This window comes from Hevea brasiliensis, chromosome 4, assembly GCF_030052815.1.
Source record: "Hevea brasiliensis isolate MT/VB/25A 57/8 chromosome 4, ASM3005281v1, whole genome shotgun sequence".
Classification (NCBI taxonomy): domain Eukaryota; kingdom Viridiplantae; phylum Streptophyta; class Magnoliopsida; order Malpighiales; family Euphorbiaceae; genus Hevea; species Hevea brasiliensis.
Genome location: NC_079496.1, coordinates 67,721,246 through 67,745,197, shown reverse-complemented (window position 1 = coordinate 67,745,197; position 23,952 = coordinate 67,721,246).

The window sequence follows — 23,952 nt, the reverse complement described above, 5'->3', positions numbered from 1 at the left end:
CTGCTCATGACCATTTTCTACATTTACATACATTACATACATCAAAATAATTTTTATAATCAGGGTATAAAATATACCTGAGACACCCCTTACCCGTGTATAGTATACCTGAGTAAGTAATGCCACACGGTGTACTGGCACACTCTAATATACCTTACTTTATTTGTGTCATGCTTTTGAAGCTAATTTATGAAATATGATTTATTTAAGCCATTTATCAAAATTATTATTTATTTGGGGTTCCGAAAATTTTAAAGGAAATCCAGCGGAGTACCGGCTAAAAATGGAGAAAACAGTTCTTCGGAACCTGTTTAAAAACACTTCCAAATAATTTCCAAACAATCCCAACCTCAATTTATCAACAAATTCTCAACATTAAGATCTCAACAACATTTCAATTCCAATTCTCAATCATCCATCACATGTGATGATCACATATAAATCACAAGTAAACATTTACATTTCCATTCACAAGCACAATTTTCATAATTTACATAAACATCAATATACATTACACAAGTTTAATTACATATGAGAAAACAAAATTAAGTTACAAAATGTCAAAATGACACCTAGTGTCCTACCAATGCACAGCAGAAGTTGAGGTGACACGGACACTGAGCAGAACTGTCGGATGGACTCACCCAGTCTGTGGTCTACTGGGCTCACGATCGGTATCTCCAGTACCTACGCGTGGCAAAAGCAACGCGCTAAGCAATAATGCTTAGTGGTGCAATAATATAATAGAAGAAAATAGCAAGAAAATGAATGTGTATAGAATGTGTATGCTTTCTTTGTTTGGTATTGGTATATCCATTATTTCATTAACGTTGTTCACTTTTATTCATTTGGTTTCCCCAAGTAACCTACACTAGACGACTGGATTGGATAACGGGTAAACTGGCACTGGGTACCTAGTACCTCGGGCCGTCACACCATCGGTCACATATGCATCTCCCGGTGTGCAAATGTAATAGCTAACAAGTCAGAATAATATCGTGCACAAGGCCAAGTCTCAATATAAAGTCGAATGGCTAAAAGCCATGAAATCACGAATGGCATATTGCCATGTGCGATGACTAATCGAACCCTATTGGCATGCCAAACTATCCAAACCAATCTTGTTAGGTATACTAGGGCATTTGAAACTTTTAAATTCTTCAATTTGTGAATTTCAAATTTTTGGTGTCACTATTCATCATTGGTCAACAAAAATGTTGACTTTTAGAATAAAAATGTGTACATTGACTTTGGCACTCCCAACATACCACATTTGGTGTTTAAAACTTGTTGGCATTAAGTGTTAATACCATTTCAAAGTGTAACTCAACACAAGCAGAATTTTCAGTTTTGGTGAGTCAACTTCACTGTTCCATTGGACACTGTTACTGTGGGAATTTGAAGAAATGTAAAACATAAAATTTGTTCCTTATTTTGTCTAGTTGAATTTACTTTTTTGAATCACTCCATTTGGAGTTTTGTAGCTCCAGATATGACCCAAAAACCCAGGCTGGCCGGATTTGCATTCTGCAGAAAATACCATATCTACAGTAGCATGAACAGTGAATGCCATAGCCATTTGGGTTAGGTTCTGGCCATAATTTGGGGTAGATTCCTTCATGAAAGTTGTTTGTCTATGTCTTAACTTGTTGCTGTAAAAATTTCAGGTCAATTGACCAAATCTACAGTGAGTTATGGCCAAATGAACAATTACTGTTCATTTAGTCAATTCTGCAGAACCAGCTGCAGGGTATCCGGATTGGGGCCAAGTTTTGGTCCTCTTGCTTTGGTCTTTTTGAAGGAACGGAAGCGTGAAAAACACAAGATTATACCATTGAATTCAAAAATTTTCACCTAGGGTAACATGCACCATACAAGATTTATTTTTATCTATTTGATTTCAATGATAAACAACATATTAAAACTCTTTTAATATGTTTTTGGATCTGTATTTGCCATTTAAGATTTTAAAATTAATCAGATTAATTTTAGAACCCTAGATTAAATCAAGAACGATTACACTAACCTCTTGATGTGCTTTGCGTGTCTGCGCCTTTGAAATTCGTCTTCAGGACACCAGATGTTGTCCCTCTAGCTTGTCCACACCAAGAACACCTATGGCAGCCCTTGAACAGCTTCTAAAGCCTTTTCTATTAATTAGAAATTCAAGTTCCGCCTTTTAAGAGATTAGAGATGTAAACAGGACACTAGAAACAATTTATAGTGTTCTTAATTCAAGAGATTGATGGCTAATCTCTTTGAATTGATGAGAGATGAAGAAGAATGGCTGGAAAGGCTCAAAGTGGCGTGACAATTGAGAGGAGAGGCTGCTGGTTATGTTTTCCATTCATAACCACACTTAAATAGCTAGGTTAACACATTAAACCCTAGCCACATGTCACCTTTTGATTAGCTCTAGGTTTAAGTGACCCAATCACATTGTGCCAAGTGTCAAACCTATATTTAATCTTGATTTTAATCATCTTACATGATTAAAAATATTTGCAAGCTTATGTGTTAAGCCATGTGTCACCATCTCATGGTGCCACGTGTCACACTGTGAAATGACCAAAATGCCCCTGTGTCTTAATTTTGAGTTCTTAACCCAAAATAATTATTTTCTTCTTCTAATTAATTATATCAAATATAAATTAATTAATTAATCTCTATTAATTAATTTCTCATCAATTAAATTCATATTTAAACACTTTAAATATAAATTTAATTTATACTACACATCCAATAATCTAGATTTGGTTTCAAGTCATGCTAGGGACTTTGCAATTTAATTGCAAACCAAATCTATTTAATTAATCAATTAAACTCTTTAATTAATTAATTAAATCATATTTAAATAGGTGATAACTTGTGTATGTGTGTGACTTACTAGGCTCATCACTAATTGGCAATGAGACATGATATCAACTCTTAATATCATCAAAACTCTTTCTTACCATAAATGATTTCTCTAAATCATTTTATGAACCTCATAGACCATGGTTAACACCTAGCATAGTATGCCATGGCCACCCAATTAGTAATAAGGTTTACCTTAAATGAACCTATAATCATATGTTACCATGCATTAGAATCTCTCTTTACAAAATCCCAACTCAAAGTGGAGTCATGGTTTATGTCAAACTCCATTTGCTATGAATATTATGTTCTCTTTTAATTCCAGTTCTTGATTAAAAGATTTTCTCATCGAAACTCTTTTCGAATAAATCTATCTGTCTGGCCAGAACTTGAAACATCAAGAACAATTAAATGAACATAGGATTTTATCTCTATTTACTTAGAGGAACAGATTCCATCTTGATCAACACCTACCTCCATATATAACTAGTAGGAGCCAACACATGCCCATATACCCATACATAGTACAAGTATGAAAGCGATCAAACTCAAACTACCTATATACAAGATAACTGTATATCTCGTGTCTAAAGATTATATGCAGATATGATTTATGACAAAACATTGACAAGAGTAAACTCCATGTGCTTGTCATAAGCGCCACTGTTCGACCTACTTATCATTTATAAGTGCCTATCATGTTTGTTATATGGCATGAGACTCACCATTCAATCTTATTTATATCTCATATAAAAAAATTGGGAACAAACATGAATACAATCTTTATGGATAATTAATGTCCTTATTATGAATTATCCTCGATTGTGAACCTATTTATGATACTTTGTGCTAGAAATATTGTCACTCATATTCTTAACAACTTAAGAATAATATTTCTAACAAAATATCAATGGACCTTTTCTATTACACATAAATATATTATGTAAACGGAAAAGTGGAAATGCCTTTTATTATTAAAAATATGTACAAGATACATACTAAATGATATGCTCTAGGGCAAACTACTAACAATCTCCCACTAGCAATAGAGCCATTCATTACAATATATTAGACCAATCTTCTCAAGATCTCGGACTAACTGAGTCTGTGACATCGGCTTACTGAATGGATCAGCTGGATTTTCAGTTGATGCTATTTTCTGCATGGCTACATTGCCTCGCCCAACTATTTCTCCGATAATGTGGTAGCGCCTTTCTATGTGTTTGGATTTACGGTGAGACCTTGGTTCCTTAGCTCAGATGATCGCTCCATTGTTGTCACAAAGGTAATGGAACTGGCGACTCAATGGAAGGAACTACTGTAAGTTCTCATCACGAACTTCTTTATCCAAACGACTTCCTTTGCAAGATCTCGATGCGAGAATATACTCGACCTCGATGAGTGGAATCTGCAATGCGTGCTCTGTTTGGAACTCTTCCAACCGATCGCACCTCCATTACAAATGAACACATATCCAGAGGTAGACTTTCTATCATCGATATCTGATTGGAAATCAGAATCAGTATAACCATCCAATTGCAAGTCTCCACCTCCATAAATCAAGAATAAATCCTTAGTTCTTCTTAAGTACTTAAGAATATTCTTGACAGCTATCCAGTGTTCCAAACCTGGATTGGATTGATACACCGCTAGTCAAACTAACGAGATATGCGATATCCGGCCTAGTACACAACATTGCATACATTAAACTTCCAATAGCCGAAGCATATGGAATCCTGGCCATCTTATCTCTTTCTTCAGATGTCTTTGGAGACATCTCTTTAGAAAGGTGGATACCATGTCTCACTGGTAACAATCCTCTCTTGGAATCAAGCATGTTAAACCTCTTTAACACCTTTTCCAAGTATAGACTTTGGGATAAACCAATTATTCTTTTCGCTCTATCTCTATAGATGCGAATCCCAAGAATATAGGTTGCCTCCCCTAAGTCTTTCACGGAGAATGTATTTGACAACCATACCTTTATAGTCGTCAACATACCTGTATCATTACCCATCAACAGTATGTCATCCACATATAAGACAAGGAAAGTGATAGCACTGTCACTAACCTTCTTATATACACATGGCTCATCCTCATTTTTGATAAAACTAAAGGATTTAATGGCTTCATCAAAACGGATGTTCCAACTCCTCGAAGCTTGTTTCAACCCATAAATGGATCGCTTTAGCTTGCATACCTTGGAACCATCTTGGGATTCAAATCCCTTAGGTTGTTCCATGAAAATGTTTTCTTCAATGTATCCATTGAGAAAAGCCTTTTGACATCCATCCGCCAAATCTCATAATCATAGTATGCACTATTGCTAATAAAATCCTAATTGATTTAAGCATGGCAACAGGTGAAAAAGTCTCCTCATAGTCGATTCCTTGCCTTTGGCGAAACCCTTTCACTACTAGCCTTGCCCTATAGGTCTCTACCTTTCCATCAGAACTAATTTTCTTCTTGAAAACCCATTTGTTCCCTAAAGGTACAATACCTTCAGGTGGGTCAACAAGATCCCAAACTTGATTCTTATACATGGAATCAATCTCGGATTTCATAGCATCAATCCATTTTGAAGAGTCTATATCTGATATAGCTTCTTCATATGTAAGTGGATCATCTCCATGATTTACTTCTTCATGAGTAGACAACTCTTGTTCTTCTTTATGAAGGAAACCATATCTCACTGATGGGTGAGGTACCCTGGTTGTTCTACAAGGAACAGGTGTAGATGTTTCATCAATGGGTATAGGTTGACTAGATGGATCTATATCCATCTGATCTGTTGGTTGGTCAGAATTCTCCAATTCTAACTGTATTTGCCTTCCTTTGCCTCCTTCTTGAACAAACTTTTGTTCAAGAAATGCGGCATCTCTACTTATCACAACCTTTTGTGAAGTAGGCAAATAAAAATAATATCCAAAACTATCTTTTGGATATCCAACAAATCGACCTTTTTCTGATCTGGTCTCCAATTTATCAGTGTTCAGCTTTTTGATATAAGCTGGACAACCCCAAATCTTAACATGCTTAAGACTTGGTTTTCTTCCATGCCATATCTCATAAGGTGTGGAAGAAAATGATTTTGATGGAATCCTATTCAGAATATATAAAGCTGATTCTAATGCAAATCCCCAAAAGGAGATTGGCATATCAGTATAGCTCATCATACTACGTACCATATCCAATAGGGTACGATTTCTCCTTTCAGATACACCATTCATCTGTGGTGTTCCTGGAGGAGTCACCGAGAAACAATGCCATGCTCTCTCAAGTATTCATCAAATTCAGTACTCAAATATTCACCTCCACGATCTGATCGAATAGCTTTAATATTTTTTCCTGTTTGATTTTCTACTTCAGATTTAAATTCCTTAAACTTTTCAAAGGATTCATGTTTGTATTTCATCAAATACAAATACCCAAACCTTGATTTATCATCAGTAAAGGTAATAAAATAATGAAAGCCCCCTCTAACCATTTCTTTAAACGGACCACATACATCACTATGTATTAGTTCCAAAATATTTTCAGCTCTTAGCCCTTGTCCAACAAAGGGTGATCTAGTCATTTTGCCTTGAAGGCAAGATTCACAAGTTGGAGTAGGCTCAGAGCCCAATGAGGATAGAATCCCCATTTTCTCCAATTTTGTAATCCTATCTTCTGCAACATGACATAACCTTAAGTGCCAAATATATTTTGAACTTGAGTTGGTTTTCACCATGGCATTGCATTCATTTAGATTACTATACTCTGGCCAGTGGAAACACTTTCTTACTAACAATGGAAACACTTTCCTGTTGGCAATGGAAACACTTTCCTGTTAAGTGGAGACACTTTCCTTTGCCTTTATCGACTTTAATCTTCCTTTTCTGCTTAGCTATTTTCTTGGAAGGACCAGGAATCGGAGATTTCTTTTTCTTATTGCGCTTCTTCTTGTTGGACATTCCAGTAGTATAAGATGCAATCAAAGCTACCTCTTTTCCTTTATTGCCCGGCATATTATTTTGGCAATATCAAGCATGTTGAGTAATTCACTAAGGTGCATTCTGTTTAGTCATATGGAAATTTGTCACAAAATTCCCAAAAGACTCGTGAAGGGATCAAGGATCAAATTCGTTTGTAGTTGGAAATCCATGTTGAAGTCAAGATGTTCCAACCGCTCAATCACCAATCATCTTGTGGACATGATCCCCAACATTCTGTACCTCAGACATCCTCATAAGGAATAACTGTTTAGATATATCATACCTAGCATTCCTGCTGTGCTCACCATACAACTCTTGTAGGTGAAGGAGGATCTCACACGCACTCTGCATGTTCTCATGTTGCTTCAGAACTCATTACTCATAGAAGCAAGCATGTAACACTTAGCTCTCATATCATGCTCCTTCCACTTATCCAAAGTTTCATGTTCCTCTTGTGTGGCCTCTGGAGGTAAGGGACCAGAACATTTGAATCTAGAACATATCCTATATGTTCAAGGTTCAGGACAAGTTACAAATTTCTTAGCCAATCGCATGATTAGGTCCTGTCAACTGTTGTGATCAAGTATGCTTGCAAGGATATTGGATGGTGGTGGTTGTTTTGTGCTCATTATTATCGTAAAATTAATTGCAGAAAATAACCAGATTAATTAGTAAATGTATCATGTAATTAACCAAAATGATTATGGTCTTTTAATCAAATTGGTCCTCCCACTAACTTAGCGAATCCTACACTTCCAAAGTAGAAAACGGAAATCCTAGTTGGATGGATTTCTAGTGGGTGATTGAATTCTTATAATTCTATTGATCATCCTCGTACATCCATTATTGGAATTACAATAAACTATAAGTGAGCAACTCCTTGCCCATCACATCTCATGTGAGGTTCAATCCTTTACCTAGCCCCTAATGCTCAAAATCTCGTACATCCATTATTGACTTATCTTGCATTAGTTAAGTTGATCCCATTGAGTCAGTAATTATGCAAATAATTTTAATGTCCTCAGGTACATCCAATATTGGCCACTAAACCATTTACATATTTACAACATCTCATGCTTAACAATTATTCTTAAGAAAATCTCTTAAATAAATTGCATCTTATGCAACTATTTAAAATTTCTTAAAATAATTGCCCCAATGGAGGGCTTATGTTATAATTACTTTAATTATATCATTTCCAACTTAATCATTTGTTTGGAAGATTTTATAGCCATCCTAATTACTATTAAGGTCTCACTTTGCACATTATCCATTTAGCATGCATATATCATATAATTGCATACATTCCCATACATCTCATGCATTCATGGATAAGCAGTAAATATGGTATGATCATGGACTTTCTCAGGGATTCAATTCGAGCCACCAAGAATTGAATCGTGGCATTCCTAGGTGCATTTCATTCATTCATTTTACAAGAGTTGCTGAAGGAGTACATAATCAACACTTGATCTTGAATTCCTCCCACCGTCCCACCAATGCTCTTGACCTCCTTGAACTTCTTGCAATCCAATATTACATAGTAATCCTTGGCATACCAAGGCGAATTTACAAGAACTTAAATAAATGAAATTACAACCCAAAAATTATTACAAACTTAATAATACATGCCCAAAATAAATTAAAATAAATTAATTAATTTACAATCCCAAAGAAACATAAAAGAAATAAATCCAATCACATTGGTCTTTTATAGTCCATGATCATCCATCATGCATATCACTATTTAACAATTAAATAAAACATACATACTTAAATTAAATTGAATATCTCATATTCAACTTAAAAATCCAGATTTGAATATGATTCAAATAAATTTAAAAATTCAGATTTGAATCTCATTCAAACAAATTTAAAAATTCAGATTTGAATCACATTCAAACAACTTCAAAAATTCAGATTTGAATCACATTCAAACATTTTTTAAAAAATCAGATTTGAATCACATTCAAATATTTCTTAAAAAATTAGATCTGAATTTTATTGAATCAATTTTAAAAAATCAGATTTAAATATGATTCAAACAACTTTAAAAATTCAGATTTGAATCACATTCAAACAACTTTTAAAATTCAGATTTGAATCACATTCAAACAATTTTTAAAATTCTGATTTGAATCATAATTTAATTGTGTGATTAAAACAACTAATTAAACACTTTAATTAGTCAAAGAATAGGCCTTAGATCATACAACAATTGCAGAATTAAAAGCCAAACCTTGAACCACCCAAGGAACCATTGTTGCCGCCACCATTGGTGGCTTCACCATATGTGACGCCACACCTCTTAATCCAACCAGCAATGAATCAATCATCTTATGATCAAATCACACAGTTAAATCATATAATCAACAATCTAAATGGCAAATATAGTGGCTCTGATACCAATTAAAGGAACGGAAGCGTGAAAAACACAAGATTATACCATTGAATTCAAAAATTTTCACCTAGGGTCACATGCACCATACAAGATTTATTTTTATCTATTTGATTTCAATGATAAACAACATATTAAAACTCTTTTAATATGTTTTTGGATCTGTATTTGCCATTTAAGATTTTAAAATTAATCAGATTAATTTTAGAACCCTAGATTAAATCAAGAACGATTACACTAACCTCTTGATGTGCCGCAGTGTCTCGCGCTTTGAAATTGTCTTCGTGACACCAGATGTTGTCCCTCTAGCTTGTCCACACCAAGAACACCTATGGCAGCCCTTGAACAGCTTCTAAAGCCTTTTCTATTAATTAGAAATTCAAGTTCTGCCTTTTAAGAGATTAGAGATGTAAACAGGACACTAGAAACAATTTATAGTGTTCTTAATTCAAGAGATTGATGGCTAATCTCTTTGAATTGATGAGAGATGAAGAAGAATGGCTGGAAAGGCTCAAAGTGGCGTGACAATTGAGAGGAGAGGCTGCTGGTTATGTTTTCCATTCATAACCACACTTAAATAGCTAGGTTAACACATTAAACCCTAGCCACATGTCACCTTTTGATTAGCTCTAGGTTTAAGTGACCCAATCACATTGTGCCAAGTGTCAAACCTATATTTAATCTTGATTTTAATCATCTTACATGATTAAAAAATATTTGGCAAGCTTATGTGTTAAGCCATGTGTCACCATCTCATGGTGCCACGTGTCACACTGTGAAATGACCAAAATGCCCCTGTGTCTTAATTTTGAGTTCTTAACCCAAAATAATTATTTTCTTCTTCTAATTAATTATATCAAATATAAATTAATTAATTTCTCATCAATTAAATTCATATTTAAACACTTTAAATATAAATTTAATTTATACTACACATCCAATAATCTAGATTTGGTTTCAAGTCATGCTAGGGACTTTGCAATTTAATTGCAAACCAAATCTATTTAATTAATCAATTAAACTCTTTAATTAATTAATTAAATCATATTTAAATAGGTGATAACTTGTGTATGTGTGTGACTTACTAGGCTCATCACTAATTGGCAATGAGACATGATATCAACTCTTAATATCATCAGAACTCTTTCTTACCATAAATGATTTTTCTAAATCATTTTATGAACCTCATAGACCATGGTTAACACCTAGCATAGTATGCCATGGCCACCCAATTAGTAATAAGGTTTACCTTAAATGAACCTATAATCATATGTTACCATGCACTAGAATCTCTCTGTTACAAAATCCCAACTCAAGCTGGAGTCATGGTTTATGTCAAACTCCATTTGCTATGAATATTATGTTCTCTTTTAATTCCAGTTCTTGATTAAAAGATTTTTCTCATCGTAAACTCTTTTACGAATAAATCTATCTGTCTCCGCCAGAATTTGAAACATCAAGAATAATTAAATGAACATAGGATTTTATCTCTATTTACTTAGAGGAACAGATTCCATCTTGATCAACACCTACCTCCATATATAACTAGTAGGAGCCAACACATGCCCATATACCCATACATAGTACAAGTATGAAAGCAGTATCAAACTCAAACTACCTATATACAAGATAAGCTGTGCTATCTCGTGTCTAAAGATTATATGCACTGATATGATTTATGACAAAACATTGACAAGAGTAAACTCCATGTGCTTGTCATAAGCGCCAACAGTTCGCCTACTTATCATTTATAAGTGCCTATCATGTTTGTTATATGGCATGAGACTCACCATTCCATCTTATTTATATCTCATATAAATAACTTGGGAACAAACATGAATACAATCTTTCTGGATAAGTCATGTCCTTATTATGAAGTATCCTCGATTGTGAACCTATTTATGATACTTTGTGCTAGAAATATTGTCACTCATATTCTTAACAACTTAAGAATAATATTTCTAACAAAATATCAATGGACCTTTTCTATTACACATAAATATATTATGTAAACGGAAAAGTGGAAATGCCTTTTATTATTAAAAATATGTACAAGATACATACTAAATGATATGCTCTAGGGCATACTACTAACACTTTTGGGCATGGTTTCTTCAGCAAAAATGTACCATTATAAGCCTAGTTTCATGTCCAATTGGCCAAACTTCAATTGGACTAACACAGCCCAAGTTATGGCAGTGCAAAGGGACTGAATTTTCAGTCCCTATCTTTCTTGTCTAGGCGCTTTATACCTTGACTTTGCCATACCATTTTTCAGTCCAAATTGTGTTCAACATACCTCAAATGGTCACTTATTGACCATTAGATTGTTCTTTAACAGTTTAATAAGCCAAGTCATATTTTCACCTTTCCAAACCCTAATATCCAAATCAATTTACTTATAACCTTAATTAGCATACTTAGTTTAATGTCCATGTATATTAATACCTTAACCATTATTTCTAGCCACTCTAAATTTATTAAAACAATCAACCTCATACTTTCATAGGGCTGCTGAAAATTGAAGGTACCATGACACATATAATTTACTTCAATTTCTTAAAATTTCTTAGCTCAAAATGATGTTCTAACTAAGATTTAAAAGAAGGAGAATGAAAGTGTAGCACTAACCTTGAATGGGTAGAATTTCCAAAGCCCCAACTTCACTTTCTTTCTTTTCCTTGGCTGTCAAAAGCTTTGTCTAGGTGTGGGATTAATTTTTGATGAAGGGACTTATGGGTTTTAGAGTGAAATAAAGGAGGGAATTGAGCTTTGATTAAGTTGTCAATGGTGGTTTGGGTACACTAGGGTTTCGGCTGGTAAGAGAATGAGGAGGGGCTGCTGAAATTTTTTAGTTATTTAGTCTTCATTTAGTCTTTTTATTTGTTGGTCAAAGGATGGCTTAATTGTGATTGGTCCAAATTTCCTTAATGACATCACCATGATGCCATAATTAAGCTTTTTTCCTCATTTTCTTTCCTTTCCTCCACTACTCATTTTCAATTTGATTTCTAGTAATGTTTATTCATATTTTATGTCATATTAATTATTTACTCAACTGGACAAGTCGGCCAAAAATCACCTCTGAAGGCGAAATGACCAAAATACCCTCTGTTTGGCTTAACGGGTCAAAATTGTCTGTACCGATTGAAAATTTTTTCTAGGAATTTTCTTGGCATTCTAATGCCATGGGAACCTCAATAACCCTTCTCTGGAGTCCCAAAAATTATTTTATAATTTTTCTCCCGGGTCTAGGGCTCCTCGTTGCGAGAACCGCAACTTCCCTCTGGTTACCCATCGCTTGGGCACCGGCTCGTTTAACTCGATTGTATTTTATTCCTAAAATTTTTACTAAATTTTTCTTATTAATATTTGAGTTAATTATGGTTCCTGACTTTAGTTTAAATATTTTTCCGGACATTCTAGCTGTCCGGACCGACACCGGTCACCGGAACAGTAGGATGTACGGAGTGGTTATCGGGAGGGTGTTACAACTCTTCCCCTCTAATTTAAATTTCGTCCTCGAAATTTACCTGATGCAAACAGTTGAGGGAACTGTTGCCTCATCGTCTCTTCACTTTCCCAAGTTGCCTCCTCGGTGTTGTGGTGCCTCCAAAGCACTTTCACCAATGGAATTTGCTTGTTTCTCAACTCTTTCACTTCCCGAGCCAAGATCCGTAGAGGTTCTTCTTCGTATGTCAAATCCGGCTGTATTTCAATTTCTTCTCTGGAGATGACATGTGAAGGATCTGAGCGGTATCTTCTGAGCATGGACACATGGATCTCATTGTGGATCTTGTCCAGCTGTGGTGGTAAAGCTAGCCTATAGGCCTCTGGACCCACACGTTCAATGACTTCATATGGGCCAATGAACCTAGGGCTTAACTTACCTTTCCTTCCAAACCTCAATACTTTCGTCCTTGGTGAGAACTTGAGGAACACTTTGTCATGACCCATATTCTATTTCTTTTCTCTTGGTCGGCATAAGATTTACATGCATGCGAGGCAACTTTGAGATTGGCTTTGATTGATTTTAGCTTCTCCTCACTGTTTCACTGTGTCAGCCCTACCGATTTGTCTTCGCCCAATTCAGTCCAAAGACTGCTGAGTTCTACATTTTCTCCCATACAGCGCTTCATACGGGGCCATTTGGATACTAGCTTGGTAGTTATTGTTGTATGCAAATTCTGCCAGTGGGAGGTATCTATCCCAACTTCCCTCAAACTCAATGACACAACTCCTCAGCATATCCTCAAGGACCTGACATATATTTCACGTTATTGTTATCATTTCTATTCAATATTTGTATCAATTTCATTGGTTTCAATTGTTTACCTGGATTACTCTTTCTGATTGCCCATCCGTCTAAGGATGGAAAGCTGTGCTGAAATGGAGTTGTGTACCCAAGGACTCATGCAACTTCTTCCAGAATCTCGATGTAAACCTTGGGTCTCGATCAGATATGATGGAAAGTGGGATTCCATGCAGTCTAACTATCTCACTGATATACAATTCTGCTAACTTCTCCAGTGAGTAGTCAGTCCTAACTGGCAGAAAATGTGCTGACTTTGTCAATCTATCAACTATCACCCATGCTGCATCATGTTTCTTCCGGGTGAGAGGTAGACCACTTACAAAATCCATGGTGACCCGATCCCATTTCCATTCAGGTATGCGTATAGGCTGTAGCAAACCCAATGGAACTTGATGTTCTGCCTTGACTTGTTGACATGTCAAGCATTTTGTCACATAGTCACCTATATCCCTCTTTATACCAGGCCACCAATACTGAAGCTTTAGATCATGATACATCTTGGTACTTCCTGGGTGCATAGCATATACACTGGTGTGTGCCTCTTTTAGAATACTAGCTTTCAATTCCCCATCATTTGGTACACACAGTCTTCCTTTGTAGTACAGACACCCATCTGCTTTCACCCCATAGTCAGTTGCTTTTCCCTCTGAGATCTTGCTCATAATAGCCATTAACTTTTCATCTGCCTTTTGCCCATCTAAAATCTGCTGTAGCAGGTTTGGCCTCACTTGTAACTCAGCCAAAATAGCTCCATCTCGAACTAAAGAATGACGGGCATTCAATGATCTCAAAGCTGTCATGGATTTTCTGCTCAAAGCATCAGCAACTACATTTGCCTTCCCAGGATGGTAGTCAATTACACAGTCATAATCCTTTAGGAACTCAATCCATCGCCTCTGTCTAAGGTTGAGCTCCTTCTGGGTTGGCAAATATTTCAGGCTCTTGTGGTCTGTGTAAATGTAGCACTTTTCACCATACAAGTAATGCCTCCATATCTTGATCACGAAGATAATTGCCGCAAGCTCTAGATCATGGGTAGGGTAGTTCTGCTCATGTGGCCTTAGGTATGCGGAAGCATAGGCGATCACTTTCCCCTCTTGCATCAATACACACCCTAACCCATTATGTGAGGCATCACTATAGACCACAAAGTCCTTTCCGGACACTGGCTGTGTTAACACTGGTGCCTCTGTCAACATAGCCTTCAATTTCTCAAAACTAGTCTGACACTTGTCATTCCAGTCAAATCTGACATTCTTGTGTAACAACTTGGTCATTGGAGCAGCTATTAGGGAAAATCCCTTCACAAATCTTCTGTAATACCCAGCTAGCCCCAAGAAGCTTCTGACCTCAGTTGTATTCCTGGGAGGCTTCCATTCCATCAGTGCTTCTATTTTCTTGGGATCCACCCTAATCCCATCAGCTGACACTATGTGTCCAAGGAATGCAATCTCATTCAGCCAAAAGTCACACTTGGACAACTTAGCATACAGCTTCTTTTCCCGCAGGTTTGCGAACAATCCTCAAATGTTCATCATGTTCTTCCTCGGTCTTGGAGTACACGAGAATATCATCAATAAAAACCACTACGAACCGATCCGGTATGGATGGAAGATACGGTTCATAAGGTCCATGAATGCATTGGTGCATTTGTTAGGCCAAAGGGCATCACCAGAACTCATAATGCCCATACCGGGTCCTGAATGCGATCTTGGGCACATCTACATCCTTCACCCTCAATCGATGATACCACGATGCGAGATCAATCTTAGAAAATACTCCTGCTCCCTTCAACCGATCAAACAGATCATCAATTCTAGGCAACGGATATTTATTCTTCACGATCACTTTATTCAACCGCCAGGTAATCAATACATAGCCTCAAAGTCCCATCCTTCTTTTTCACAAAGCAAGACCTGGAGCTCCCCATGGTGACACCTTTGGGCGTATGAACCCCTTATCTAACAACTCTTGCAATCGAAGTTTTCAACTCTCTCAACTCGATGGGTGCCATCCTATAAGGAGCAATGGAAATGGGTCTTTGTAGCGGTGTCTCAATAGCAAATTCGACTTCCCTTTACGGTGGCAAACCAGGCAACTCTTCAGAAATACCTGCAGGAAGTCTCTTCGTGGGTATGTCACTCAAGTTTGGCTTAGCACGCCTAGTATCCACCACATGTGCTAGGTAGGCTTCACGACCTTTTCTCATCATTCTTCTTACAACCGTGGTCGAGACGACATTAGGCAGAAAATCATCCTTTCACCCACAAGTAATTTCATTACCCTCGGGGTTTTCAAAGAAATTCTCTTCAATTTGCAATCAACTATTGCTCGATGACGTGACAACGTCCATTCCCAAAATCACGTCAAACTCATGGAAAGGCAACTCAATCAAGTCGCCAAGAATTCATACCCTGAATCCTTAAAGGGCAACCCTTGTATACCTTGTTCACTACCACATCGTGACCCAATGGATTAGTGACCGAATGTCTTGGTCACTCTCCCTACCAAGATCCCCCTTTCTACGGGTAGATTGATGTAGATGTATGAATGAGTGGATCCTGGATCCACCAATGCATGCACAGTGTAGTGTAGAGGAGAACGCACTCGATGACGTCAGGGCATCTTGCTCCTCCGAGCTCTCAAGGCATAATTTCGCGGGTGGTGCATTATCGGCCTCTCTGGCGGCTCGGATGCAGCCTCGAGATGGTCCCACGGCCAGTTTACGGACCTTCTACCCCTTGGTGGTGCAAGAGCGGTGCATGCGCTGTGTTGGAGCAAATGTAGTAGTTCTGCGTGGACAATTTCTCAGCTGATGCTCTGTGACCCACACCTCAAGCAAGCACCGGTCACTCTCCAACACTCCCTTATGCCATTTCGGCGGTGTGGACACGCAGAAGATCTTGCTGGTCCCCTGAACCCCATCCTGGAGAGCGCCACCGATGGTGTGGGTGACCTCTCCTAGGGGTGAATCGTGGCTTGGGCCCCGAGGCGACCACGACCACGTGGCTGACCCGAACTCTGTGCAGGAGGACCCTTAAACTTCTTCCCAAATCCAGGAGCGGAACTAGACTGACCTGGTCCCCTCTTCTGCTGTCTATCCCTTCTGGTTCTGCTCACTTTTTCTTACTTTTTCCACCTTTATTGCAGCTTCCACTAACTTGGTAAATTCTGTGATTCCCAAGGCAGTGAGCTGGATCTTGATGTTATATTTAGTCCCTCTTCAAATCTCTTGCATCTTTCAGCTTCATTAGGGACTATCTCCCTTCCATAACGGCTTAATCGAACGAATTCTTTCTCATACTCAGCCACTGACAATTGTCTCTGCCTCAGGTTAATAATTCTCTTCTTCTCTCTTCCAGGTATACAGTACCCACATATTTCTTCTTGAACTCAGAGAGAAAGAAGTCCCAAATTCTGACTTACTGCACTTCACTGACACGGTGTCCCACCACTCATATGCATCATCTTGCAAGAAAGAGATGGCGACTTCGTGTTTTGCTCGAGTGCGGTGGAGTTGTTTTAGTACTCTGCTGCATTGCTCAACCAATTCTCTGCAATAGAGTCATCTTCTCTCTTGCCATAGAAGTCCACGACTCCAAACTTCCTTAGCCTTTCCAGTGTGATTTACTGTGGAGTGGTGGTGGTGGTGGTGGTCTTGGCATTACCCGGCCATTTGTCTAAAGAAGTCGGCCATTTGTTGGAACATGGCTTGTGGAGGTGGCGAGGCTCGCTTGAGTGGCGGAGCATTCTCTCATGCCCCAGCCTCACCGCTGCAGTGGAGCATGACTCTCCACTTCCTCCTCAACGGCTCTCTGAGATGAAGGATCCATATCCTATTCAACATAAGAAAGATAAACAGATCTGCGTTAGTGTCACCTCGACTCTTACAAATGCAATGCATGGTATGGACTCAATCTAGGCCCAGAAACGCCTAAACCGTGCTCTGATACCACTAAATGAGACACCCCTTACCCGTGTATAGTATACCCGAGTAAGTAATGCCACACGGTGTACTGGCACACTCTAATATACCTAACTTAATTTGTGTCATGCTTTTGAAGCTAATTTATGAAATATGATTTATTTAAGTCATTTATCAAAATTATTATTTATTTGGGGTTCCGAAAATTTTAAAGGAAATCCGGCGGAGTACCGGCTAAAAATGGAGAAAACAGTTCTTCGGAACCTGTTTAAAAACACTTCCAAATAATTTCCAAACAATCCCAACCTCAATTTATCAACAAATTCTCAACATTAAGATCTCAACAACATTTCAATTCCAATTCTCAATCATCCATCACATGTGATGATCACATATAAATCACAAGTAAACATTTACATTTCCATTCACAAGCACAATTTTCATAATTTACATAAACATCAATATACATTACACAAGTTTAATTACATATGAGAAAACAAAATTAAGTTACAAAATGTCAAAATGACACCTAGTGTCCTACCAATGCACAGCAGAAGTTGAGGTGACACGGACCGAGCGAATCGCTGGATGGACTCACCCAGTCTGTGGTCTACTGGGCTCACGATCGATATCTCCAGTACCTACGCGTGGCAAAAGCAACGCGCTAAGCAATAATGCTTAGTGGTGCAATAATATAATAGAAGAAAATAGCAAGAAAATGAATGTGTATAGAATGTGTATGCTTTCTTTGTTTGGTATTGGTATATCCATTATTTCGTTAACGTTGTTCACTTTTATTCATTTGGTTGCCCCAAGTAACCTACACTAGACGATCGATGGATAACGGGTAACCGCACTGGGTACCTAGTACCTCGGTCGTCACACCATCGGTCACATATGCATCTCGGTGTGCAGCAAGCGGCTAACAAGTCAGAATAATATCGAGCACAAGGCCAAGTCTCAATATAAAGTCGAATGGCTAAAAGCCATGAAATCACGGAATGGCATATTGCCATGTGCGATCGCTAATCGAACCCTATTGGCATGCCAAACTATCCAAACCAATCTTGTTAGGTATACTAGGGCATTTGAAACTTTTAAATTCTTCAATTTGTGAATTTCAAATTTTTGGTGTCACTATTCATCATTGGTCAACAAAAATGTTGACTTTTAGAATAAAAATGTGTACATTGACTTTGGCACTCCCAACATACCACATTTGGTGTTTAAAACTTGTTGGCATTAAGTGTTAATACCATTTCAAAGTGTAACTCAACACAAGCAGAATTTTCAGTTTTGTTGAGTCAATTCACTGTTCCATTGGACACTGTTACTGTGGGAATTTGAAGAAATGTAAAACATAAAATTTGTTCCTTATTTTGTCTAGTTGAATTTACTTTTTTGAATCACTCCATTTGGAGTTTTGTAGCTTCAGATATGACCCAAAAACCCAGGCTGGCCGGATTTGCATTCTGCAGAAAATACCATATCTACAGTAGCATGAACAGTGACTGCCATAGCCATTTGGGTTAGGTTTTGGCCATAATTTGGGGTAGGTTCCTTCATGAAAGTTGTTTGTCTATGTCTTAACTTGTTGTTGTAAAATTTCAGGTCAATTGACCAAATCTACAGTGAGTTATGGCCAAATGAACGATTCTCGCTCATTTGGTCAATTCTGAGAACCAGTGCAGGTATCGGATTGGGGCCAAGTTTTGGTCCTCTTGCTTTGGTCTTTTGGGCATGGTTTCTTCAGCAAAAATGTGTCATTATAAGCCTAGTTTCATGTCCAATTGGCCAAACTTCAATTGGACTAACACAGCCCAAGTTATGGCAGTGCAAAGGGACTGAATTTTCAGTCCTATCTTTCTTGTCTAGGCGCTTTATACCTTGACTTTGCCATACCATTTTTCAGTCCAAATTGTGTTCAACATACCTCAAATGGTCACTTATTGACCATTAGATTTTTCTTTAATAGTTTAATAAACCAAGTCACATTTTCACCTTTCCAAACCCTAATATCCAAATCAATTTACTTATAACCTTAATTAGCATACTTAGTTTAATGTCCATGTATATTAATACCTTAACCATTATTTCTAGCCACTCTAAATTTATTAAAACAATCAACCTCATACTTTCATAGGGCTGCTGAAAATTGAAGGTACCATGACACATATAATTTACTTCAATTTCTTAAAATTTCTTAGCTCAAAATGATGTTCTAACTAAGATTTAAAAGAAGAGAATGAAAGTGTAGCACTAACCTTGAATGGGTAGAATTTCCAAAGCCCCAACTTCACTTTCTTTCTTTTCCTTGGCTGCCAAAAGCTTTGTCTAGGTGTGGGATTAATTTTTGATGAAGGGACTTATGGGTTTTAGAGTGAAATAAAGGAGGGAATTGAGCTTTGATTAGGTTGTCAATGGTGGTTTGGGTACACTAGGGTTTCGGCTGGTAAGAGAATGAGGAGGGGCTGCTGAAATTTTTTAGTTATTTAGTCTTCATTTAGTCTTTTTATTTGTTGGTCAAAGGATGGCTTAATTGTGATTGGTCCAAATTTCCTTAATGACATCACCATGATGCCATAATTAAGCTTTTTTCCTCATTTTCTTTCCTTTCCTCCACTACTCATTTTCAATTTGATTTCTAGTAATGTTTATTCATATTTTATGTCATATTAATTATTTACTCAACTGGACAAGTCGGCCAAAAATCACCTCTGAAGGCGAAATGACCAAAATGCCCTCCGTTTGGCTTAACGGGTCAAAATTGTCTGTACCGATTGAAAAATTTTTCTAGGTATTTTCTTGGCATTCTAATGCCATGGGAACCTCAATAACCCTTCTCTGGAGTCCCAAAAATTATTTTATAATTTTTCTCCTGGGTCTAGGGCTCCTCGTTGCGAGAACCGCAACTTCCCTCTGGTTACCCATCGCTTGGGCACCGGCTCGTTTAACTCGGTTGTATTTTATTCCTAAAATTTTTACTAAATTTTTCTTATTAATATTTGAGTTAATTATGGTTCCTGAATTTAGTTTAAATATTTTTCCGGACATTCTAGCTGTCCGGGCCGACACCGGTCACCGGAATAGTAGGATGTACGGAGTGGTTATCGGGAGGGTGTTACAATACCCGATAAACTTCAGAGTATGTAGCTCCTCAATCCTCAACAGCTCACTCTACTGCTCCTCTAGTCTCTATATCTGCGACAGCAATAACAGCCATCGCTGAGTACTGGGACTCAGTGGTGCACAACATACTAAAAATAATCTTTATGCAGAATTTAAATCATATTTATTCGAAAATTAAACTGAGCATGAAATAAAAATTCAAAACATAATTTATAAGATTTTAATCCAAACAATTTCATTGCAAAAGTCTAAAAACAAATTTCATAAAAACACACAGTTATATCATGCCATTCGAAACAAATATAATCTCAATAGCCAGAGGCTAAGGAGAAGTCACATCACAAGGCTAGCTAGCTCAAATATATGGGAACTCATTCTTTTTCTTCTTCTACTGGCACACACCTCAACACTTCAGCCAGAGAAGGAATCAAAATTCGAAACTGATTTCCCCCACTAGTCATGCTGGTGAGGTATTCAAATATATGGTCATGACACTGCGGTTTCAAAACTATCTTAACAATTTACTAAACATTTGATGCCATTTCAAATAAATATAATTAAACTTTCAACAATTTAAATTAAAAGCATAATAAATATTTCAAGACAATGATATCACAATTCAATATTTCAATTCATTCAAAACAATGTGTAGAAGAAAATTTACAGAAATTCTATACTGTGCACAAACCTTATACGAGTCGCCACTTGGCCTTGACTTGACACCTCGGGTTCTTTCCGGGTATTCTTTTCCACTGAAACACATAGTTTCACAGTGTTTCAGTATCATAACTTATCATAAATCCAAAAATAAATTCGAATTTACTTATACCTAGCTTTAATATGCTAAACTTGACGTTCTCTAAAATTTGTATTTTGGGGTTACTATTTACGATACTATTCAAGTCAATTTGTTGACTTTCTAAGGCTTAATAGGTATAGCAATTCTAATTTCACCCACATACCACATTTTGGTTACCTAATTTGTTGATTTTGGTTGTTTTCTCAAAACTCAAGTCTTTTAGGCAAAATTTCAAATTTTCAATTTTGGTGTCCTATGTTGTACTGTTTCATTGGTCATGTTGCTGTTAGAATTTGGCTAAGTTTTCTTCATAGAAATTGTTCCTTATTGTCTTAACTTTATTCTCGTTTTTGAATCACTCCAATTGGAGTTTTGTAGCTCAAATTATAGCCATTTGAATCATGACTACCGGATTGGACTTACCCAGATTTATGGGCAAATTTCTGGGTTCTAGCAGTTTTAGGTCACCAACTTTGGGTGGCTAACTGACTTGGTTAAGGGCATTATTTGGGTTTGTGTTCTTCATAAAAGTTTTAGGTCTATATCTCAGCTTTCTACTGGTAAAATTTCAGGTCATTTAGACCTGCCTAGCCCAAGTTATGGCCAATTCATTTTGTCATTTTTGTATAGGGCAGCATACCTAATTCCGGAATTGGTCAATTTGCTCCCTATGCTATGGTCACTTTCTGGGCATGATTCCTGAATGAAAAATGTGTCATTTTGTGTCTAGTTTCATTCCCAATTGGCCTTACACCAATTGGGTTTGTAAATTTTCAATTTTGATCTCTGAAAGAGACCTTGGTCATGCTGCCTGCAGAATGAACATATCCAATCTGAATTCAAACTTAATTTCAACACTTCCTACACACCACAATTGGTCCTGAAATGGACCATTTTTCAGCTCAAACTAGGTCAAGCACACCATTTGACCAATTCTCCAAGTTTTATCTCTCAAACCCTAGGTCCAAAATCCTAACTCACTTGATTTGTTACATTTAATTAGTTCCAAGCATACAAACACCATTTCTCAACTCATTCAAGCTTTCTAACATATTTAATTCAATCAAATTCATGCATTCTCAACTTAAACCCTAGCTGGCTGAATTCACACCCAGTCCTCCAAAGTTGTTTTCATTTCATTTTTAGTATTTTTCTAGGTTTATTCAACTATAAACACAATTAATTCAACTAAAAATTCCAGGTTAGCTTACTAACCTTGATATAGCTTTTCAATCTTCACTTCCTTCAACTTTTTCTTCTTTCTTTCTCCTTTAATCTTCTTTTCTAGTTGCCCAAACAAAGTTTAATCATGGTAAGTGAATTTTCTATGGTGGAATTTTGGTTTCTTCAAGCTCACAAATGAGCTTTCATGGAGGTTTTGGAGAGGGAGAGGTTGAGAGAAAGGTTACAGCAAGAAGATGAAGACCACTATTTTTTTTTCTTTTTTTTTCTATAAATTTTTAACCTTTAGTAAGACCAAAAATTATCCTAACTTTAAATTTTTAATCATAAGGTTTATTGCATTATGGGATGTCATGCATGATGTAATCACTTTTTCACTTTTTCTTTTTCCTCTTTTTTTTATTTATTTTTCTTTAGTTCTTTAATTTAATTCCCAATTCAGAAATTTTCTTTTCTCCGATTTTATTTGACAGTTAAGTCAGGAGTCAGCTCCATGGGCCAATTGACTAAATTGCCTCTCGCCGGTTCGACCCGGTTTGCAAATAATTCAATATTTCTTCTGGATCCCTGACCTAATTATTTGACAGGCTTAATAATTTTTTTTCGTGGTTTTCTCTTTTCCACTGTGTTCGCAATAGTCCTAAGGACTGCGGCGTCACATTTTACGGTTCGAAATTTGAGTTTAAATTGACTTCGCAGTCCTTCCCGAGAAGGTCACCCATCGCTGTGACTCTCGGCTCATTTAACTTCTTGTGTTCTGTTTTTCTTATTTATACTTAATTATTTGACAATTACTAATTATTTGTTTTCAAAGCTTATCTAGTTGTCTTAGATGTGGTTCTAATCCCCTTAATTATCTGGACTGACACCGGTCACCGGAACAGTGAAATATACCAGGCTATGCAAATAGGGGTGTTACAAACTTATTGTGTTGAACTACTATTGGAGTTGGGATTAAACAAATTATTGGAAGTGCTTTTTACAGGTTTTTTAATAACTGCTTTATTAAAAATATAGATGGAACTCTGCCAAAAATTTTATAGCAATCACTGATACTCATATTTGTTATTTGTTTTTACTTCAGTTAAAAATATTTTAACACCTGTCAATAGTGCTCACCACTGTAAAAAGAAATAAGAAAAGGTTTAAAATCTCTTGTAGTGTATTTAATGGGTTATCAGTAGACGAAGTTTGATAATTCATTAGGTATACTACTGTAACACCCTCCCGGTAACCACTCTGTACATCCTACTGTTCCGGTGACCGGTGTCGGTCCGGACAGCTAGAACGTCCGGAAAAATATTTAAACTAAAGTCAGGAACCAAAATTAACTCAAATATTAATAAGAAAAATTTAGTAAAAATTTTAGAAATA